Consider the following 24630-nt stretch of genomic DNA (forward strand, 5'->3'; position numbering starts at 1 on the left):
AGCACTGAATACCCCTAAATGTGTCACGCGAGGTTCACAACTTTTTCTCTTTGACAACTCCATCCACCACATTTTGGGCCAAGTTCAAAGACAAATCCAAGAGAGTTCAATAAGTATGGACGGAACCTTCATTAGAATAACTTGCACTTTCTTTCAGCCCCCTCCCCTTCAACGCCCAGACTATACATTGCATCAGTTTAGATTCCTGCTAGATCAGGGTTTCCCAACATATGGGTCGTGACCCAAACATGGGTTGTCACCAAACGTGGCTTGCCATTACATTTGAAAAGTGTCACTGGCTGGGCTGGACAAGTCCACAGGTGGCTCTTAAGAACAATTCACACTCCTGAAGTGGGTCTCAGCTTCTGAATTAGATTAACAGACTTTAGGCAGTTAAGCCAAACAATTATATTGAGAACAATTTCAGCTGCAGGGCAGAGAACTGCATACCTGAGGAGCAGTGCCCAGCTCAGGTAAGATGGGCCTGGGTCAAGCTTAGGAGGGAGCACTCAGCTTCCTGGCTTCCAGCCTCTGCAAGAGGTGGAGTCCCCCCCAGCCCCAGCAGGGTTCCTGTGGCTGGCTCAGCTGGCCAGGGCTCTGCCCCAGCTGGCTTCCAGCTGCAGAAGCGGTGGGTTGGGATTCCCCCCAGCCCCAGTCAAGGTTCTTGCAGCTGGTTCTGCAGCCAGGGCTCTTCCCCAGCTGGCTTCCAGTCACAGGGGTCACCAAGTCTTCTTGAATTGCCAAAATGGGTCCCCATCTGGAAAAGGGTAGCAACTGCTGTGCTAGAGTCACCATGCTGTCCACCCCCTCCCCTTCTTTATGCATTTCCTCTGAATCGGATGGTCCGTGGATAAGAGCATCTAAACTGCTGTTACCCACCTGCTGAAAAAGTCTGGAACAGAGGAATATAGCGAGAAAAGCAACTAACAAGGGATGTAAGAGGGTGTGAGCCACGTTCTGCAGGCTTCTCTGCATGCTACTTAGATTTGTTTAGATCTCTTTATATACAAGTTACTGGACTATGAGGAAGCTTAGCAATCTACAACAGTTTCGCTCAGTCCCGTTTTTGTGAAAAAAAGAGGTGCCACTACTCAGCTGGCTCCCTGCCCCCTCTCCCCAGCCAATCTCATGGCTGGGGCTGCTGCGGGGCCAGTACTCAGTACTGGCAAGTAACAGCACAAAAAAAGCACTGGTTTTACTTAACGCAAGGAAATCTAACTATCACCTATGAATCTGTAACTGAATGACTTTTACAGCAGTGGGTCACAACTGTCTCCTTCTGGATTGTGTCAAGCTGTTCTTGGTTGGCCAGATTGGTTGTTGCACTCCATCCTCCAAGAGGATGAGTGTTTACTTCTCTATTTCTGCCAGCCGACAATCTGGGTTCTGAAGTTAGAGTCCTATGTTGTGCATGGGCAGACCAAAGACCAATTATTTCAAGCAAGAAGATTAATTCCTGAGAAGAACATTGTGGCACTTTCTGAAATTTATTTGTGTCAGTGAATAAAAGACCTAAGGGATGAACTTGCTCGTGGGAAGGCCATTTTACAACTGAACATTATTCCTTTGTGAGCAATAGCTAAAATACCATAAGCCCAGAAGATTTCACAATAGCAGAGTAAATAGTATTTGAATCTATTGGAGGCAATGGGCACTCACCTGCTGATAAGACTGTTCAAAATGGGCATGATAATATTTTGCCAGAGACCTCTGTCAAGGTCAACATTTATTTGGTGAAAGATGTGGAACTGCTTCCATTATTAACTATGTTACTATGAAATTCTCTAATTTAAGCCAAGTCCATGCTACAGATTTATATTGGTATAACTACATTGCTCGTGGGTATGTAAAATTTCCCCACCTCCAAGCAACATAGTTATACCAATTTAACCCCCACTGTAGACCGTGCTATGTTGGTGGGAGGTGAATTAACTATAGTAGACCAATGGGAAAAGATCTTCCATCTAACATCATTTAAGCGATACAGTGAAGCAGCAGCATTGTAAAACATTACAAATCTTTGCCACCAAAACTGCCTTTTGGTGACAAAACAGTCAGAGAGTACACACGGCAATGTGCTTTTATTGGGAAAATGCCCAGTTTCAGCAACAAAAAACATCTACCCTACGAGAGAGATTTTTCTTTTTCCTGACTGTACTGTCAACAAAGAGCCTGTATAGACTCTGTTGTTTGTTTTGTTGACAGAACTGGCTTCCACCAGTATCCCACACTGCATTGCTCACACTGTGGATGATGGTACCCCCCTCTCCGCTGTGGACATGATCTGTTGCCAGAGAGAGCAAATGTGAACACCCCCTGGCAATTTTTGTTTTGTCAACTTTGGGGTGTTGACTTAAGTTTTTTTGACAAAACTTGGTAGCGTAGACATACCCCTCAACGTAGACCTGCATGTGGACTCCCATGTCCCCTGAGGTTTGAAGCACAGGACTATTATTATTATCACAGGGTGCTGTAAACTTCTACAATACTTTGTGTATATAAAAAAGAAACAATTTCTACCCCAAAGAACCTCTAGTGTAATTAAGACAAGACCAATTAGGGTTCTGTGATGTTTGCGCCTTACCTGTGGAAGGATATTTTTTACAGAAGTGGTCAAAGAGGCAGTGGTACTGTAGAAAGGAGGCCTAAGGAGTGAGACAAGGATCCAGACTGTCTCTGTGGGTGCACTGCAACCCGCTATATTTCCAACAGTAATGCTTTACTCTTGTTTTTCCCTGCTGTTATATTAGGTATAAGTCAGTGCTGGGTTGCTTTAGTTTAATAGCCATACAGCAATGAATGTTGACAAATTCAAACCTTCTGAATAATTTTCACATTTGAGTCTATATAATCTTTCATGTATATGTGCTTCTCTTGCTAAAACCACAAAGAAAAAAATGTTAGAAAACAGTTAAGGTTATTTAAGGGGAAGACTGCCCACATAAACTATTGCAAGTGAGAAAATGTACAGTTAATGTAAACTTACTTAATTCTCCATAATTCCCATATATTACATTTAACAGAGTCACTCACCTCTCCTCGTGTGTCTGTTCCACTATGTCACTATGTGCATATTTCCTGACTTGCACTATAATAAAAAGCCTTAACTCTATCTCAACAACGCCGACGTGAACTGTATGACGTGTTATTTTCTTAAGAATGGCTTTGTGCTAAATCTAAAGACTGAAAAATTTAATTATAAATTTAAACTTTCGTGGTGATTTTTGTCCTCAACATTTTCCTTAGATGTTATTATTCATAAAAAGTATAACTGCCTTCAAAGAGGGTCCAATGTGGAAACCGTACCTCTTTCCTTATCTTTCTGGCTTGATTTTTGTTCTTTGGAATTCCAACGCTCTCCAGCATCTTTGACGGCTCTTGAATCTGTCAGGAGTTCTGTCTCACATAGAAAGAATTTGAACCATTTGTTCCGTAGAGGAGGGTTTCTTTGCCAAATCACGTCTGAAGTGATGAGATCTGGAACAAACCATTCAAACAAGACATTGATCTAAACCTATCTGACAGAGTCCTAGGGGCACAGCCAGCACAAGCTAATTCTAATAGAGGAAACCGAACAAACTTGTGCTAAAATAACATTGAATTTGTGTATGAAAAACCTCAAGTGCAAAAATAACTGGAGTTAAATCTGCCTTCGTACATTTCAACAACTGGGTCAACACATTCAGGCCCAGACTCAATGAACCTGGTGCAGTCAGGTAAACCCCACTTCCCTGTACTAGCCTGGGAGAGTATTGCCAGTAACGGGGACAGGTGATGTTACAGATACCATCCTGCCTCTTTTTCATGAGGAAGAGGAGTAACATTAGTACACAGGTGGGACTCCACAGCAGCCTTGCCAGTAGAAGTCTCATGCATCTGATGAAGCGGGTCTTTGCCCGTGAAAGCTTATGCTCCAAAATATCTGTTAGTCTATAAGGTGCCAGAGGACTTTGTGTTGTTTATGCTGAATTAGCACATCTTCTTCTATACCCCAACAAGCACCAGTCACTTTTTGGGCTAGGTGGCCTCCTCACCTGTTATTCACCCTCCCACTACCTCCTCACAAGGTGTTTTTTTTGCTGACACAGCTTCCTCTTCCCAGAGGTTTTCTGTTTAGCCAGACTCACTCCCTGACCAGCAGAATCTTGAAAGCAGCACTTTACCAGAAGGTCCTGGCACTCTGGGTAGCCACCACTACCTACGCAGAATGGTTCTTTATGGCTATGGAGTGGTACAAGGCCTAGAGCCTATGGGGCTGAATGACGAGCTCCTTGGCTGCTGCACAATATGTCACACACAATATTTTCACATTTTTAAAAAATAGTTAATTTAATTATCTTAGATGTGCCACTTGTTATATTACAGCACTTACTGCACTAAATAAATCATGTTATGAAATGCTGCTTAACAAATAGGATTGTTTCTTCCTATAGGATGTTTTTTGTAGATTGAGACTTCTACCAGAATATGCCATGAACTCTTACGCAGTCTAATGGAATCTCAAATCATTCATCTTGTTAGGTGATTTGAACTGTCCACATACGAAAATATGAAATGCTTCTGTGTAGCATCTTGGCCTCTGCTGCAACATTCAGGCAACGGTCCAGTAGAGCAAAAGGGGAATGTGATGGGGTGTACCAACCCCGCACTGACCAGGAGGGTGGGGGCCAGGCTTATTAGGTGGAGAGGCCCCCACCCCCATGGCCCTGCTGCGCATACTCCAGCTGCAGCCCTAGACTAGGCTGCTGGGTCTGATTGGGAGTGACTAAACTACTAGGCCAGACTGAGGGAGTGATTAGGCTGTGGGTCTCAGCTACCTAGGGCACAGACCCCAAATATGTCCCTGGCTCTCAGGGACAGATGACCCAGAGGCCATTGGTTTGAGGTGGCATAGGCCACCTAGGACTGCTGACAGGGGAGGGCTGCCGTGAGGTGCACCCCTCAGAAGAGGCACAGAGCATGAGGCCCCATCACAGGGACTATTACAATAATCACATCAGCAAGAGTCAGAAAGCCATTAGGATCATATGCTCCTGGTCAGTTTCCCTCAGAAGCTACTCCATGAATAAAGCCCTGCTGTTCACAGGCCACATGCTACTCTTTTGCTGTAGATAAAAGCCATACCCAGTCAGAGGAAAAGAGAAAAAGAAGCAGGAAATGAAAATTTAGCTGGTTTAATGTCTGGGATTTTCAATATTCAGCCTTGGACAAGTGACTTGAATGAATTGCCAGAGAAGGGTATCCTATTGACCATGCTCTGTGGCACTGGAAACCTGAGAAACTCTGCTTGTCAAATCTATAAATCATCCTCCTCTAGCGCTGTCAGGTCGTGATATAGCTAACTCAGAAATTATATGATTCTAATTATCATCTTCGTGCCCCCCACTTCTTCTTTAGAACATTGGAAGTTGTTCTCACAGACTGCTAAGATTACAGATTACTAACACGGTATGAAACTCCCACAGAAGTCGGTGGAGTTTCTCCACTCAAACCAAGTCTGAGTTTGTCCCTAGTGTTTGAACATTTGACATCTGTATTTCCAAGGTGGTTTGACATCACATACGGCATGGGTTTGTAGTTCTAGCAGTCCGGACATCTACACTTGAACCAGCACAAAAGCAAAGTGGAAGTAAGAGAAAATCATTGTCAGAATACCACAACTCTAAGTTTCCGTTTCTCATGTCCTGACAGAGCTGGGAATGCTACATGGAGGCTAGTACAAGTGCTTTCATACAAAGTAAATCTTTCCAAGCACTGGCCTTCAACCAGGGACCAGAGAGAAAAAGCTGAGGAAGGAACTGGGAGAGACCCGCTGATGTAGGCAAAGAAGAAAGAGCAGGAAAGAAAGAAAGGATACAACAGAGCATGCAACCAAAAGTTAGATATGGACTAAAATAAATCTTTGGTAGCCTACTAGACTACTAGTAATCAACAACAGACCAATTTGTTCCCTCCTGCAAACTAATCTAAAGAGATTACTTGAAACCTGTTAACAGGTATTGGAGGGCCACTGTTTTTCTAATTGGTGGTCTATGAAAGGTGTCTGACTAATATTGATGATCCCTTGTGGGGACTGAGATCTTGCTGGCCATTAGAATGAATGCCCCATTATTTATTTTATCAATAGGTTATGCTCATTCAAAGTTATTTTGGTGCCTCTCTAGATATAAATTGAGACATTCAAATCACAAGTGTAAGGAATGTGCCAGCAGGAACTCCATGCTGCTGAAGGCTGGGAGGAATGTGTCTCCCAGAGATCATTTGCATGAAAATGCAAAGGTGTGCATATGTGATACTTTGCAAACAAAGACTGATGGTTATCAAGAAAGCAATAAGATTTTGTGTTTTGTAAACACGTTGTAAAATCATAATTTATGCTAACACTCCGTATAAGAACTGTGAAATCTCACCAATTCTTCAAGTCATTGTGGGGGACAGGGCAGTCGATATTAACTGCGTAAGACATGGATTACACAGGTCTCCCTGGTTTAAAGCATTGTAAGGCAGACGTAACAGCAATGAAGGGTCCTGTGGCACCTTATAGACTAACAGAAAAGTTTTGAGCATGAGCTTTCGTGAGCACAGACTCACTTCATCAGATGCTGGTCTTGGAAATCTGCAGGGCCAGGTATAAATAAGCCAGAGCAAGGGTGGGGATAACAAGGTCAGCTCAGTCAGCAAGGGCGAGGCTTACTACCAGCAGTTGATCTGGAGGTGTGAACACCCAGGGAAGGGAAGCTGTTTCTGTATTTAGCCAGTCACTTGCAGTCTTTGTTTAAGCCAGAGCTGAAGGCGTCAAATTTGCAGATGAATTGTAGCTCAGAAATTTCTCTTTGGAGTCTGGTCCTGAAATTTCTTTGCTGTAGGATAGCTACTTTTAAGTCTGCTACTGTGTGGCCTGGGAGATTGAAGTGCTCTCCTACGGGTTTTTGTATATTGCCATTTCTGATATCTGATTTGTGTGCGTTTATTCTTTTACGTACAGACTGTCCAGTTTGTCCGATGTATATAGCAGAGGGGCATTGCTGGCACATGATGGCATAAATTATATTGGTAGATGTGCAGCTGAATGAACCCACGATGGTGTGGCTGATCTGGTTAGGTCCTGCAATGGTGTTGCTGGTGTAGATATGTGGGCAGAGCTGGTAACGAGGTTTGTTGCATGGATGGGTCCCTGACTTAGAGTGACTGTGGTCTGGTGTATAGTTGCTGGTTAGGATTTGCTTCAGGTTGGCAGGTTGTCTGTGGGCAAGGACTGGTCTGCTTCCCAAGGCCTGTGAAAGGTGGGGATCATTGTCCAGGATGGGTTGTAAATCCCTGATGATGTGCTGTCAAGGTTTTAGCTGAGGACTGTAGGTGATGGCTAGTGGTGTTCTGTTGGTTTCTCTCTTGGGCTTGTCCTGTAGTAAGAGGCTTCGTGGCACCCATCTGGCTCTGTTGATCTGTTTTTTCACTTCCTCAGGTGGGTATTGCAGTTTCAAGAATGCTTGGTAGAGATCCTGTAGGTGTTTGTCTCGGTTGGAGCAAATGTGGTTATATCTTAGTGCTTGGCTGTAGACAATGGATCGTGTGGTGTGTCTGGGATGGAAGCTGGAGGCATGAAGGTAGGCGTAGCAGTCAGTAGGTTAATGGTACAGGGTAGTATTGATGTGGCCATCGTGTATTAGCACCGTGGCATCCAGGAAGTGGATCTCCTGTGTGGACTGTTCCAGGCTGAGGTTGATGTTGGGGTGAAAGTTGTTGAAATCCCGGTGGAATTCTCCAGAGTCTCCTTCCCATGGGTCCAGATGATGAAGATGTCATCAATGTAGCGTAAGTAGAGATGGGGTGTTAGTGGACGAGAGCTAAGGAAGCACTGTTCCAGGTCAGCCATGAAAATATTGGCATATTGAGGGGCCATGTGGGTACCCATAGCTGTGCCGCTGATTTGAAGGTATATATCGTCGCCAAATCTGAAATAGTTGTGTGTGAGGATAAAGTTACAGAGCTCAGCCATCAGATGTGCTGTGGCATCATCAGGGATACTGTTCCAGGAGGGATATGGGTTGAGTCAGCTACCTGAGTGCCTTAGTGATAAGCCTGGTTTTGACTATCTTCACTCCTGTCCCCCATTAAAAGATAGAGCTGGATGCTAGTATTTTTATGCTGTTCTACTTTAGTAGACACCAAGAACTGAAATCACAGGGTGGTAGCTGAGGCCACAAAGAGCTGAAACCCCAGGGTTTTGCCTCAGGCCAGACCCACAGCAGTGAATGGCATGGCTGGCAGGAGGAACAGCAGAAGGATGGGGTGAAAGGTGGGCAATGGGTAGGAGGAAGAAGAGGGACGGGCTGGTGCAAAGGTGGTATTGGCTCAGGTTCTATGAGGGAATGCATCAGCGTAAGGCTTCAGTGCTCGCGTGGACTGGACCAAGTTGTAAGTCGGGCATTTGAATTGGAGGGTGCGGAGAAAGTGGGGTGTGTGAATTGGCTGTTTACAGTATTGGACTGGTGAGCTTGAGAGGCCAAGGACATTGCTCAATGAATTTGAGCTGGGAAAGTTACTTGAGAACTGGTTATGAATGCCGAGTGTGATAATTTTCCCAAGCTTATGCTAATTGACTTTTCTGCCTCTTTTATTAAAAGTCCTTTTCTACACTCAGACTCTGGGCTTGCGAGTGGGGAAGCATTGCCTCTCCGAGGTGTCCAGAGGTGTGTGATGGTCCCAGGCTACAGGGTGGGGGCTTGAGCTGGTTTTGTGTGAGATGGATGAAAAGGAACGCCTCGATGTTGAACCCAGACCTGGTTGCTGCCAATTCCTTTTGGCAGAAAGGTTACATTTTGTTCTTCTCCCCAGCTGAGACTTTGTCAACCTGGCAAATCACACCATCCATGTGAATTGCCTTCTAAGGGTCTGAGAAAACCCACTACAGCTTCCATAAGTCTGTGCACCACAGAATCACAGGTCTGGAAGGAACCTCGGGAGGTCATTTAGTCCAGCCCCCTGCTTCAAGCAGGATCAACCCCGACTAAGTCATCCCAGCCAGGACCTTGTCCAGCTGGGACTTAAAAACCTCAAGGGATGGAGAATCCACCACGTCTCTAGGCAACACATTCCAATGCTTCACCGCCCGCCAGGTGAAGTAGTTTTTCCTAATATCTAAGCTGCACCTCTCCCTCTTCAACTTCAGACCATGACTCATTGTTCTGCCATCTGACACCACTGAGAACAGTTTCTCACCCTCCTCTTTAGAGCTCCCCTTCAGGAAGTTGACGGCTGCTATTAAATCACCTCTAAGTCTTCTCTTCTGTAAACTAAACAAGCCCAAATCCCTTAGCCTATCCTCATAGGTCTTGTGCTCCAGCCCCTTAATCATTTTTGTTGCCCTTCACTGAACCTGCGCCAGCAAATCCACTTCCTTTTTATACTGGGGAGCCCGAAACTGGACACAATATTCCAGATGTGGCCTCACCAGTGCTGAATAGAGGGGAACAACTACTTCTCTAGATCTGCTCGAAATGCTCCTCCTAATGCACCCTAGTATGCCGTTAGCCTTCTTGGCTACAGGGGCACACTGTTTACTCATATCCAGCCTTTCATCCGCCATAACCCCTAGGTCCCTTTCCATCATACTGCTGCTAAGTAAGTCAGTCCCCAGCCTGTAACAATGCTTGGGATTCTTCTACCCCAGGTGCAAGACTCTACACTTCTCCTTATTGAACCGCATCAGATTACTTTTGGCCCAGTCCTCCAATTTATCCAGGTCCCTCTGGATTCTCTCTCTACCCCTCAACAAATCTACCGCTCCCCTTAGTTTTGTGTCATCTGCGGACTTGCTGAGGGTGCAATCCAGGCTCTCGTCCAGGTCATTAATAAAGATGGTGAATAACAGTGGTCCCAGAACCGAGCCTTGCGACACTCCACTTGAAACAGACCGCCATCCAGATATTGAGCCATTGACCACTACCCGTTGGGCCCAAACATCAAGCCAGCTTTCTATCCATCTTATAGTCCAAGGATCCAATCCATATTTCGTTAACGTATGGACAAGAATGTTGTGGGAGACCATATCAAAAGCCTTGCTGAAGTCAAGGTATATATCATCCCACTGACTTCCCCATGTCCACAGAGTTTGTTACCTCATCATAGAAGCTAATCAGATTAGTCAGGCAGGACTTGCCCCTGGTGAATCCATGTTGGCTACTTTTGATCACTTTCCTCTCTTCCAAGTGCTCCAAAATGGATTCCCTCCATTATTTTTCCCAGGGATTGAGATAAGGCTGACGGGTCTATAGTTCCCTGGATTGTCCTTCTTTCCTTTTTTAAAGATGGGCACTACGTTTGCCTTCTTCCAGTCATCCGGTATCTCCCCTGATCTCCAAGAGTCTTCAAGAATAATGGCCAAAGGTTCAGCAATGACCTCTGCCAGTTCCCTCAGTACCCTGGGGTGCATTAAATCCACACCCATGGACTTGTGCCCATCTAGTTTTTCTAGATAGCTCAGAACTTATTCCTTTCCCACAGATGGCTGCCCTCCACCTTCCCATACTGCATCGTCTAGGACTGTCATGTGGAAGTTGACTTTGTCGGTGAGGACTGAGGCAAAAAAAGCATTGAGTACTTCAGCTTTTCCTGTATTATCTGTCACTAGGTTACCTCCCTCATCCAGCAATGGCCCCATACCTTCTCTGATAAGCTGTTTATTGTTTACATGCCTGTAGAAACCCTTCTTGTTACTCTTCACATCCTTTGCCAGCTGCAGTTCCAATTGTGCTTTCGCTTTCCTGATAACTGCCTGGCATTCTCCAGCACTATGTTTATACTCCTCCTTGGTCAACTGTCCACATTTCCATTTCTTGTACGCATCCTTTTTGAATTTAAGCTGACTAAGGATTTTCCTGTTAAGCCAAACTGGTTGCCTACCATGTTTCCATTTCTTACTATGCAGTGGGATGGTTTGTTCCTGTGCCTTCAGTAAGACGACTTTAAAATACTGCCAGTTCTCTTCAACTCTTTTCCCCTTCTTCTTCGTTTCCCAAGGGGAAACCAGGTGTATTACACCAGTGTAATACACCAGGTGCATTACATCCTCCCCAACCACTCCTGGTGCCTTGTAAGTTAGTCTGTTTATGGGCTTTATAACTCTATCTCGCCTATTGAGCATGGGCATAACAGGGGCTGTAGGAACCTCCTCTGAGGACAGGAGCAAGGGGGCGGGGGGGGGGCCTCCCAAGGATTCCCTTTGTACTGGCATAGGCCCTTGTAGCTCTTGCTCATACACAGGGATGTCCTGGGCAAAAACATCTCCCTCTGCTAATTGAGGTGTAGCTACACATGCTTGGTTCTCCTCCAGGCTGTCTGCAAGTGGGACAATTTCATTATCCCAGGCTAGTCTTGTTGTGGGAGGAGGGTTTCCAGCTGCAGGCCTAAACACTTCTGCCTCGGGATTTAGCGCTGAAGATGTTGCACTTCCCCATGTTCCCTTGGTAGGATCTGGGGACTCATTCCCACTCTAAGGTGCTCCATGGGGGCCTCATCCTCTTCAGAGTCACTCTCAGAGGTGCTGGGTAAGGGTAGATTAGCTTCACAGTACCCACTGCGTGCGTTGGGTGGTGGACGTGGCCTTGAACTTTCTTTTTGCCCCAGTCTTGTGTCATAGTCCATCTCAGAAAGGGCACTAACCAATTCTCCCACAGGCAGTAGGAGGTTTCTACATACTGTCTTAATTGCCCCAACCCACTCTCAGGTTTAATCTTGTAGACAGGTAGGTCTCTAAGTCTTTCCACCCCAAAGTAAGGTGTTTCCTTTTACTTATCAACAGTCTTGTGGTCACCAGCAACTCTCTCTTTTAACAGGTGGGGAAGGATAGTCAAACCAGGCTTATAGCCATATAGCACTTAGCTAGCTGGTTCAACCCATACCTCTCCCTATTTGCCTTACAATGCTTTAAACCAGGGAGACCTGTGTAATCCATGTCTTACGCAGTTACATCGACTGCCCTTACCCCACAATGACTTGGAGCATTGGTGAGATTTCACAATTCTTATACAGAGTGTTAGCATAAATTGTGATTTTACAACAATGTGTTTACAATAGACAAAATCATATTGCTTCCTTGCTACCCATCAGTCTTTGTTTGCAAGGTATCACATATGCACACCTTTGCATTCTCATGCAAATGATCTCTAGGAGACACATTCCTCCCAGCCTTCAGCAGCATTGAGGTCCTGCTGACACACCTTTGCATTCTCATGCAAATGATCTCTGGGAGACACATTCCTCCCAGACTTCAGCAGCATTGAGTTCCTGCTGGCACATTCCTTACACAAGAAAAAAGAACAAAGACTGCTTCCTTGAAGCTTTGCCAGTGAGTCAGGAAAACAGGGTTTGATCAGTTATGGAGGCCCAGGAAAGAGGTAACATCTGGAGGACTGGACACAGTCCTGTTTGTGTTTGATTATATACCTACAGAGAGTGAATTCTGGAATTGTTGTCCCCACTCCCAGAAAGACCTGCTATCAGCCTCCACGGACTTCATTTTTGCAGTCAGCAAGTCATTTTTAATGTCAGCCTTATGGTAACATAAATCATTAGAGGATGTTCTCCACACCTCCAAAACTCCTACATAAATCCTGTTCTGTTGGTGCTTGGATGACTTTTCATGCAGCACCTCACCTCCATCACTATGCTTCTTTTTAAAATCCTGGGGGACATATAGAAGTATGATTACACTCACCATTGACTAATAAATTCTTTGTAAAATCAATTAAGAGTATCCATCATGTTGTCACAGGTACATTCTGAGGACCTGAATCTGGAATATTTTTTGTGGCATTACATGTACCAAAGTTGTCAAAAAGTGCCACTTGGAGATCTTTATTGGAGCTGCCAACCAGCCTGTTGAAGTTATAAATGAGGACCTGAGTTGGAAAATGTGGCTGAATCCACTCTCAGAACTGCGACGTAGGTCATAAACGAAACCAGAGTGTACAACCCTGAGTAACTTGCAGCACTGTGTTCACTTTGCCACATTCCATATTGCAGGCTGGCAATATTTTTTCCAGGCCCGTAGCTGTTTGGAGGTTTTGTCAGAAGTTTGGTATTTCTAGCTCAATTTGTACTGGCTCAGGATGGACAGATGTGGAGGAAGATTGGTCAGATGATCTAATAAGTGTTTTCCATCTCTTACTTTTATGATTCTTTTATAAATATCTGTGTGGGTAATAATTTCTCCTCTTCTGTCATAAACTATAAACAAAAGTATACACCTGCTTTTGCTTTGTTAAGTGTGTCACTTGCTTGTGTGTTCTTGTTAGAGCACCTCAGCTTCCAAAGCCTGTTACCAGCAGCATAAGGTGGGAGAGGTAATAAAATTGATTGGACCAGTAAAAAGATATTACATCCCCCACCTTATCGCACTAATACCCTGAGACTGACACGGTCACAACACTGCACACTGACTATTCCTAGAATTCTTATACTGTAGTGAATTTATACGAACTATAATTGTCAGTCTAGTCTGAGCTGTGACTCAGTCAGAGATGCCAAGAGACCTTATGAACCTCCCCTCCCACAACATGCACTCTTTCTCTGTGGGTATGTTTTCTTGTCTGTGGGTGTCTTCTGTGGGGGAAGCACCCGCAGGTGTGTTGGGAAAGGAGGCAAGGCAGGTCTTTTTCTCCTTGGCAAATTAAGGGAAGTGACCGGATCCCTCTTCTCCAGCATCTCCCTTTTTCCAGAAGAGAAGAAAGTGCCCTTCTCCAGTGGACTTTCCCCTGAATGGACAAGGGGCTTTTGTCTTTTTCCTCCTCCAGTGAAGAGCACAGGGATTTACCAACCGCAGATTGAAGTTCTATTATTTCACTCTCCCCCTTTCTAGGTCCTTCCTCTCTGAATATCAAGGCTATTTCCATTTGTGTGCATCCTCCTCTTTGGGTCCTCTTTGCCTCCCCCAGCGGTGAACCCTGTTAGCTGTGCCTCTCACTTTGGCCTCTTCTGACGTCCCCTTTGTTCGGAACCTCTCTGTGCTCCTTCCTCCACAGATCTTCTGAACCAGTGGAGATGCTGATAGTCGGGGTGGGGAGGGGAAGCAGACCTAGAAGCAAGCAGGAGGCCTAGGCCTGAGTGCTTCCTTCCTTTGGCTGTGTCCAAAATTCAGCACCCAAAGGTGGCAGCTATCGGTTATTGCCAGTCTGTCTTCACAGCGCCATCTACTGGCAGGACTGCAAGAGGTTTTGCTCCTTATCTAGTTCCATTAATCAGGACTCAAAACTCAGCACTACCCTGAAAAACTCAGTGCATAGTTGGTTATTATTGTACCCACTAGACCCAGTGGATACAGACCCTTTGCATGAGTCTAGGGACAAGAACAAAGTTAATTGCATATCATCATTCACCAGTATGACACATTTATTGTATGTGCTGATAAACCAAGACAACTGAACTCAGCTCTCCCAAGAGTCAGTCCACTGCCTTAATGAAATTCATAATTAATTTATTTTAATTGCTATGATTTAAAAACCATAGTCTGAGGTCTTTACACAGGAAAAACTCCTATTGATTTCCGGGAGGATTTTCTTAGCGTGAGAACTTCAGGATTTGACTCCAACTTATAAAACTCCTTTTTGTCATTTCCGATGCTGGGTTCTGTCTTATGTAAATTCTTGATGCATTTAGATTGTCAAAAGCCAATTTCAAAACTATAAAACTCAGGCAGGCTGACGAGGTCCAACATTCAACACAGCTTTCACTGGGACAGTCACATGTTGATAAATGTGTATTATGTTTGTGTCTCTGTTTCATATGTTCCAAAAGATCTGAAAGGTGCCACAGGACTCCTTGTTGCTTTTGTGGATACAGACTAACACGGCTACCCCTCTGATACTTGAGATCTAACTGTTAAACAGACCCTCCCTTCTTCTCAGCGTCATCCTTTCACCCCAGCATTTACACAATAGCCTGACTTCAGCAAATCTTACCACTTTCTCAATACTGACAGCTTCCGGACTGAGGGAGAGCAAATCCATTTATATTCATTCCCACGGTAGTCCTTTGTGGATATGGATGGTGAGAATACCAGGCGATAATGCCATACTAACAAGCCAGCCCAGTGTCCACCCTTCCCAATGTTTGCAGAGCCAAAACACAAGGAGAAGAGGTATATTTGGTTCTGCAAATATATGGAGGAGGGAAAAGTGGGTGAGATCATGCTGCTCAAATTCAAACCCTTACTCTCTGGCACATTTTGAACCATTTCTATGGCTTTGTTCAGCCCTCTCCTTCAGGGGATCTGATGTGGTCCAAAGACATTTTACTGCATTCAAAATGTGTTTTTGTTTAATTCAGAAGATTTTGCAAACTGAGCGAGTCTCTGACCCTGCAAACATACAAGAGAGAGACGCAAGTGGTCAAGTGTCTGGGCACGGTGTAAAAGAATCGTGGTGTAAATGAGAATCAGGCCCTATCTGTTTAATTTCTGCAACAGATGCACTTATTTCAGCTGAATTAAAAATGGCGATTGGCCTGACTGTGCAAGCCCTCCACACATTGAATTCCCATAGCTTTTTGTTTTACTATTTGTAATATGGGGGTGCCAATGCTTCCCCACTTAACAGGGGTGTGTGAGGATTAGTCAGTATTACTCAATATCTGCTGAGCACTTTGGATATAAATTACTGTGCTTAAGAAGAAGCTTCCACAAACAGTAATGTCCTGAGGCAGCTGACACTGCTCTCAGAAGACTGTCGCCAGCCTCTGGACTGATGCCAGCATCTGAGGGGATGCAAATGTGACCTCTGTGAGTGGCGTGCTTGATAGACTGGTCTTAGTATTCCTGATCAGAAACCCCATTAGTTAGTTATAACGCTACCTTGTATTTATATGATGATGATTTTAGAGCTAACTGAACCTTAGAATTTCCATTCCAGGGGACGTTCCCTATTTCCAACCTCCTTTCAGCCCCAAATTGGAACAAAATGTCAAAATTACCCATAGAACCAGATTTCCAAAAATTTTCATTTCAGAAACATCAGAACGACTGACCTTATAAATGTTCCCCTCCTATAAGGCCAAAGAGCTACGTTTCAACTATGTCATTTCTATTACATTGTATTATAAAAGTCTTCACAATTAAGTGTAAATCGGGGTGGCCATAATACTGCCTGGGGGCTGGATTGGGTCCATGACACAGACAGAGCTAGCCCACCACCATTCCACAGCCCAATGAGAGTCTTGGGCAGGCTCCCTACCAGCCTCATCCTGGCACACCACTCAAAGAGGCTGGTTGTGAGGGCCCTGTGCTCTCTGTGTGCCTAATGACCTGGGGGTGGGGTGGGGGCGTTTTGCATGCTGCCCTCACCCCCAGCACAATCTCAAAGTCCCAAAGGCTCACAGCATAGCTAACCAGGACTCAAGTTTCTCAAGCTTCTATATAAACTGGGGTCCAAGAAGGGCACCAGCTGGGGAAAAGGCAGGAAAAAGAAAGAAATGGAGACCTGGAAGAAGAACTCACCTCCAAGACACAGCTTAAGACCAGAGCTGCCAAAAGTCCTCTGCACAACTGTGATGTGCAGCAACTAGAATCCAGGTGAGGCTGACCTTGCATGGCCAACGGGGAAAGTTTGCCTTCCTTGATTGGGAATGGTGAACCTGGTACAGGTTGAAAGTCTCTAATCTGGAACTCTCTCATCTGTCAAACTCCGTAATTGGGCATGATTTTAGTTAGCTAGACAACCACCTACTATGGGCATGGCCAAGTTTCCCAGGACCCCATCAAATTTGTTTATGTCCACCAGTGCTGGCTCTCAGTGTTCTGTGTTGTTATTTAGCTGTAATTGACCCCTAAATGTCTTCTAAGAGTCCAGTATGCAGTGGAAGTACTGGCAATGTGCTGGAAAATTATTGACCTTCCATCGTCCCGTAAATTCTCTCATCTGGCACCAGTCAGGGTGGTGGATGAGAGAGGTTCAACCTGTACCATATGCTTAGCATGTGTATTGTGTTTGCTTGCTAATTGTCAATAAATAATAATATATAACAATATGGCCCCTTTCGTCTTGAGAGACAGTGGTTAGCAGCGGCGGTGAGAACCGTTGGGCAGTATTTGAGTCTGCAGCTTCTCTCATGGCTTATCCATCCAATATTGGATTTTCACGGACGATTGCAATAACTGCATGTCAGTCTATTTCTGAATTCTTGAATCTGAGTGTTTTTCCTTCTAAGATTAAGTTCTTTCATGTGGCTCGCACATATACTGTCGCAGGACGATGCGCCCTGTCGTAGCAATTGTCGCCAGGTGTTTCGATCTGATGATGTAGATTCCCAGGATTTTGGATCAATGTTGAATTTTTTCATGGTGTTTTTGCATGTATCCTTGAATCTTAACTTTGATCTTCCTTTTGTTCTCAACCCACACGACAGTTCACCAAAGAGGATTTCTTTGCGAGACGTTTGTCACCCATTCTTCTCACATGACCAAGCCATCGTAGTCTTCTGCTGTTGAGGATCACTATGAGGTGGGGTATGCCAGATCGTGACAGGACATCTGCATTTGAAACTTTATCTTGACAATTGATATTCAAAATTCTTCAGAGGCAGCGAAGATGGAAGCTCTTCAATTTTTATTCCTGGTTCAAGTAGGTGGTCCATACCATAGAACCATATAGCAGGATATTCAATACACATGCCTGGTAGATTAGTATCTTTGTTTTCACTGGCAGCTTAGAATTGTTCCATGCTTGTTTCATAAGTCTGCCAAAAATCGTAGCTGCCTTCCCGATTCTGATGTTCAATTCTTCGTCCATGGATAGGTTTGCGGTGACAGTAGATCCAAGGTAACAGAACTGTTGAACCACATCTAACGGGCTGTTATCCAAATGACATTGGGTCACTGAGATATGCCTTGAGTGAATACAAAGTTTTCTCCATGCTTATGTCAAGGGAAAACAACTTGAAGGCTCTGGATAGAAAATTCATGAATGACTGTAGTGTGTCTTCATTATGAGTGACGAGAGCTGCATCATCTGTGAAGAGGAGTTCCCTAATGAGGACTTTCTTGACCTTAGTTTTGGCCCTGAGTCTTGCCAGGTTGTAGAGACAGCCATCTAACCCTAACCTTGTGTGGAGAAATACATCGCTGTGTGAGTTTCAAAATATGCAATTTATTTGAACTGAGAAGAATATGCTGAAGAGTGTAGGGACAAAAACACACCCTTGTTTGACTCTGCTGTTCATTGCAAACAGTTCTGATGTAGATTCATCATATTGCACTGTTGCTTTCATGTTTTCGTGAAAGAATGTTATGAGCTTGAGTAGGGTGGGTGGGCAGCCAATCTTGGTTAATACTCTGTATAGTCCTGATCTATTAACTGTGTCAAATGCCTTTGTGAACTCCACAAATCCTATGATTAACAGCTTTCCTTGTTTTCCACATTTTTCCTGTAGTTGTTGAAGTGAGAAAATCATGTCCATTGTTGACCCGCCAGCCCTGAAGCCACACTGTGTTTCTGGATAGACTCAGTCTGTGAGTTTTTGCAGGCATTTGAGAATGACGCAGGCAAATGCTTTGCCTGTGATGCTCATTAATGAGATGCCTCTGTAGTTGTTGCAGTCACCGTTGTCGCCTTTGTTTTTATAGAGAGTGATGTTTGCATCCTTCATATCATGTGGGACATCTGCTTTCCAACATTTTTGGAGTAAATCATAGAGGAAGGGGAGGGGCACAGCCTTGTTTGCCTTCAGGACTTCAGCTGGAATTCTGTCATAGAGAGAAAGAATATAACAATGTAAGGCCTTTTCACTTTTAAAAGGTTCTGCAAATCCACAGGAAGTTACATCCTGAGTCTTAGAAATTGGGTAAGGGTGGATATTTAAACTCACAGGGTTACACCTTGAGCCCTATGAAAATCCTATGGCTTTAGAGTGTGGAAGTGACAGGGAATTTTGTGTGGATAACTAGCAAATCCTTGGCATTCCTCCCCCCAGAAATTATCACTCACTCCGGGTCTACATGAAGTGCTTCCCTAAAGTTTCATTGAAATTTGACAAAAATTGATGCAAAAATGGTTCAGTTTAATCAAATCAGCATTTTCGACCAGCTCTAAGAAAGATGAATTATTACTTACCACCTATTACTGTGTCATTGTTCACATCAGTAAGGACATGCTATAAAATTAAAGGGCTGTTCCTTCAAAGAGAGAATTCCCTTCTCCCTCATTTAGCCATATTCTGTAATATTTGTAGTCAGACCATATTACAGGGTGTCTACATCCTCCTGTGCAGACCGAAAAAAGATACACTTTATGGCTGTGTCTGTACTAGCAAGTTCTTTTGAAAGATTTTTCGAAAGAAGGGGGCTCTTTCAAAAGATTCAATGGAGCATCAACACACAAAAAGTGTGCTTTCAAAAGTAAATTGAAAAAATGTGGTGCTCCTTTCTAAATCGCTCTTCCTTTCCTGTTTCAGGAAGAGCATCCCCTTTCAAAAGGTTCTTTTGAAAGTAAATGTGTGTAGATGCTCCGCAGGCCCGTTTTTTCAAAAATCATGGGGCCTGATTTTTCAATCCCTTACCTGTTCTTTCCAAAGAGCAGGGCTGTGTGGATGCTCTCTTTTGAAAGAGCTGTTCACTCTTTCGATCTGCTTTTTTGTGTGTGGACACACTCTTTCGAAAGAAGTTCTTTCAGAAGCGATCTTCCAGAAGAGCTTCTTTTGAAATCTGTGTGTAGTGTAGACGTAACCTGTATTCTATTAGACAAACCTGCTTAGTCTCTAGCTCCTTAATGTGGTTATAACTCTTTTTCCCTGGTCATACAGATCTGACCAGTCCATGTTATACCATAATTTGCACACAGGCCTTATCAACCGTAGCCTTAAAGCCAATCTAGACAACATGGTAGTTGAAGTGTAGCAACTGCTGGTGCCTTGCCTGCTCATTATACCAGTGGTAATAATGGTACGCACTGTTAAGGGCCAATGTCTACGCTAGAGCTGGCCAGAGTGATCAAACCCTGGTGGTGCTTCCAGGAGAGGTGTGTCAGCTGCATTCTGGAATGGTGACTTGGAAGTAAGTGCCTTCATAATGCTCATAATGCCTGTATACACTGCTAGATACTGTGGTCCCCATTTTATATATGTCGCCATCATGGTAAGCCCAACACTTTTTAAGAAGCTTCTAATTCTGAGCAGAGTGACCATATTTTCCTATGCCAAATATGGGATGCCTGGTAAAATTGCTCAGACTTCAGTGAGTTCTGTGGAAATCAATCAGACCTATGTAGTACAAATGTTCAAAACAACATTGTTTACTTAGCACTCATTAAAATGACATACCACATTTTAATCACTAATAGGTAAAAAAAATTAAAAATTCATATTTTAACTGTACTGAAGTTAGTCAGAAGTTTATAATGGAGACTGCTGCATGCTCCCAAAAGCTTTTTCCTTGGCCATGCCTAAACTACAGATTAACTTCGAAGTTGCTTATTTCTAAGTCCAAATTTGAAATAATAGATTTCAAAATTGTGCATCCACACACACAAACGCCCCATGTGCTATTTCAAATAGCGCTTCTGTACTTCGAAAGGAAGCGTCTACACACCCATGCCCTAATTTCGAAATAAGAGGCCAGGAAAGGTTGCAGACAGGGTTCACGTGGCTGACAAGCTCTTCCAGGGTCACAGCCAGCAGCTCCATTAAATGGCCCCTCCCAGCACCCCTGACCCTGCATGTGCTCAGGGCTGCTAGGATGCACACAGCATAACATAGCCTTTGCACACAGCAGAGCCACTGCAGAGATCTGCATGGATCCTCGGCAGCTCCTCGAGGGGGATTTCCCCCAGGCTGTGGCCAGCCTGCTGGCAGCGTTGCTGCCGGCCATCCTCCAGCAGCAGCACAGGGCCAGTTGCATAGCCCCACATCCTGCAGGCCTTCTGCCGGGGCAGTGGCTGCACCCCACCCTGGTGATCCAGCAGCCCTGGGGCTTTCCTACCAGCACTGACTGGTGGGACTGCCTTGTGCTGGGGGACTGGGATGACGTGGTGGCTGCAAAATTTCAGCATGACCAGGTAGACCTTCGAGGAGCTGTGCCACTGGCTCGCCTCAGCCCTCCAGCACCAGGACACCAGGATGCAGCCCACACCCCCCCTGCACAAGAGGGTAGCCATTGCCCTCTGGATTTTTGCCACTCCAGACAAAGTTTATTCTCCTACCATTTAGTTTTATATACTAAAAAGTTCCACCCCTATTCCTGTGTCCCAGTTGTGTGTTGAGGGGGTGGTGGCCATCAGTTTGGAGTGGACAAGGCCACCACTGGGGAAGTTCTGATTGAGGTAAGTCATGCTGGTGCCATGTAACCTCCATGGAGGTGGGGCACCCAGCAAGGGGTGGCCCTGGATAGGGCTGGGGAGGGGACCCTGCACGAGAAGGGGTACTGCCAGGCCACACACTCATGGACCCGTCTGTCTTGCACCCCATGCAGGTCGTCCAGGCAATCCACACTCTCCTCTGCCAGGTTGTTGCTGTTGGGACCCGGATGTTACCCTGAGAGATTTCGCAGACCTGGGATTCCCCAGCTGTTTTGGTGCACTGGACAGCCTGCACATTGACTTCCATACCCCAGACCACAGCATGGGTGACTTTGTAAACAGAAAGGGGTTCACTCAGTCCGGCAGGGCCCATGATGCCCTGGTGTTCAGGAATTCATGGCTCAGCCACAGAATGCAGGAGATCATCTACCCCCACCATGAGAGCTCCCAGTGGGAGACAGCACCATGCCCGCCTGCATCATAGCTGACATCGGGTACCCCCTGCACCCATGGCTCATGAGGCCCTACACCAGATGCATGGACCCGACCCAAGACCTCTACAAATCATGCCTGAACCACGCCAGGAATACCATGGAGCAGGCATTCAGACGGCTGAGGGGGCGATTTAGATGCCTCCTCACGAGGCTAGAGGTCAGCCTCCAGAACGTGCTGGCAGGGGTTACAGCCTATTGCGCTCCACAATATAGTGGAGAGAAAATGGGAGCCCTTTGTCCAGGGCTGGGCTGCTGAGACCACTGCCGCTGTCCCATGCCACCAGGTGCAAAGGGATTGGGTATGGGTCAGGGAGGCCCTGCGTGCGGCCTTTGCCAGGGTCCACAGTGACCCTCCCCCCCCAGCCACCCTCCCACACCCACCACCCCTCATTGCTCCCCGAATACACAACAGGGACATGGGAATAGGGGTGGAACTTTTTACTGTATAAAACTAAACTGTGGGAAAATAAACTTAGATTATAAACTTCAAAACATGCTGTCAACGATATACAAGAGGGAGCCATGGGTGGCATTGGGGGAGGGACTGAACTTGGGGGAGGGTGCTGGGGTGGGGAGGGAATCAGTCATCCACTAGGGTAGGAAGCTGGAAGCTGCGGCCCCCATAGTTGCCTCTGCCGCGTGGGGTCCAAGGCCCTCTGTGGGGCTGGGACCACGGGGCGGTGAGGTGAGAGAGGGGTGCCTCGGCCTCACCAGGGTATGCAGGGAACGATGGGGGGGACCCACAGGGGCTGGTGCCAGGGGGCCCGCACTGACCACCAGCCACTGCACCTATTGCAGGTGGTTGGCTGGGGAGAGGTCTGCTGGGATCAGGGCAGCGCTGGGGGCGGGGGGGGGGGCTGCAGGGGTGGGCTGTGGGGTGGGCTGGTGAGGGAAGGGGAGGTTGGTTGAGGTGGGTGGCCACAGCCTGCGTGAGGGTTTCCAGGCAATCTGCCACCCGCACCCACACCTCCCGCTCCGTTGCCAGCCAGTCCCGCAGCACAGCCATCATATCCTGCAAGTCAGCCGTGTGGGCGGCTGCTTCCTACTCCCCCCCACCCATGATGGTGTCCAGCCCGGTGGTGACTCCACGGGGACGCAGCATGAGGTGGGGTCGTGGCCTCCTGGCCCTTGCTGGCTGGGAGCTGGTCTTGGGCAGGCCTGGGGCAGCTCCCGCATGGCAGGCCTGTGAAGACACAAGGGGATGGGGACAGCCCACCAGTTGTGCGTCCTGACCCCATGGGCTAGGGCCCCCACTCTACTTGGTGTCCGATGGCCTGGAGGCCCCACAGGCTATTGGGTACAGGAGGGTCTCTGCACATTGCGGCTGGTGCCTGGTTCAGTGCAACCCACCAACACCCTCCCAGGCTGAGTGCACTGCAGGGCTATGCAGCGCTGTGGGTGCTGAGCGTTGGCCAGGCACTTGGCTGTGGCCAGGGGTGTGGGTCCCTCTTGCTGGGCCCCAACTCATCCCAAATGCCCAATGCCTACCTGCTGGTACCTCAAGGCACTTGGGGGATGCCTGGTTGGAGGGATCCCGGCTCAGTGACTCAGAAGGGCTGTTCCTTCAAAGAGAGAACCCTCATCATCACTCCATGGGTTGGTCCCCTGGTCCCTCAGGTGGGGCATGGTGGCTCTTGAGGGTCCTGGCTCCTCCTTGCTGCCTGTCTCCAGGTCCTCCTTGGTCTCAGTGGTGGGGGGGCATGGTGTCGAGGAAATGCTGCGGGGGTGGCACCTCCTTTGCCCTCAGGAGGTGCTGGAGCTCCTGATAGTGGGGGCACTGTGTGGGCCGTGCCCCTGACTGGTAGCTGGTGACCTTGGCATGGCAATAGGCCTGGCAGAGCTCCTTAACTTTGAAGCAGACGTGCTGCCCTCTCCTGCCAGGGTGTCCCTGTGCAGTGAGTCCCCTGGCCAGTCAGTTGCAGGCATCAGCCTTTAGTGCTGCTCCTCAGTCTTTAAGAGGACTTCCTCTTACCCCCACAAGGAGAGGAGGTCCTTGAGTTCGTCCTCCATCCAGGAGGGGCCCCCCCTCTGCCTCTGCCTCCTGGTGTCCTGGGGCCTCTGGCTGGGCTCACCGGGCATCTCTGGTGGGCACTGGGGTCCACACTGCCCGAAATCACTGGCTTGGGCTCGCCGTCACCACCCTGGCATCAGGGGCAGGGGCGGGGGAAGGTGCAGCAGGGAGCTTGTGGCCTCCCTGCTTCCAGCATGCTCTGATCTTCCTGCATAGGGTTGCTAGGTAGCAGCTTCCTGGCTCATGGCAGGCAGGGGCCATAGAGCCCTGTCTGGGCTGGCCAGAGCATCTCTGGGCTCCTGTGGACCGCTGCCATGGCAGACCTGCTATTTCGAAATAGGGGACCTTGGAGCGGCTACACACGTCCTATTTCAAAGTTACATTTCTAAATAAGGCACTATTCCATTCCTGGGAAGGGAGTAGGGACTTCAAATTTGTTGTTCTTCAGCGTTAATTTTGAAATAGTATAAAACATGCGTAGATGCTCTGCACTCTATTTCAAAACAAGCCCTAACTTCGAAGTTATTTTTGACATTCATTGCTAGCGGAGACACAGCCCTTGTCTTGCACGGAGGTGTATATGGCATTGCAAAGTCAACATTTACCAGCTGTAACCATGTACACGCTGCAGGGAGCTGAGAAGGGGGTTGCAGCCCCATGGGTGTGGTGCCTGGGTTCCCCAAGCCACAGGGAGCTGGAACTGGGGCTGCAGCCCCCGGGTGTTGCTCCCAGATGACCCTCGCTACAGGGAGCAGGGAATGGGGTTGTAGTCCTGCCATGGGGGAGAGGCTCCCCAGCTGTGGAAAGTGGCTGCCCCACAGGGGGTCCCCTGGCTCCACCGATGGCC

Source organism: Carettochelys insculpta, chromosome 2 (assembly GCF_033958435.1).
Source record: "Carettochelys insculpta isolate YL-2023 chromosome 2, ASM3395843v1, whole genome shotgun sequence".
NCBI classification, from domain to species: domain Eukaryota; kingdom Metazoa; phylum Chordata; order Testudines; family Carettochelyidae; genus Carettochelys; species Carettochelys insculpta.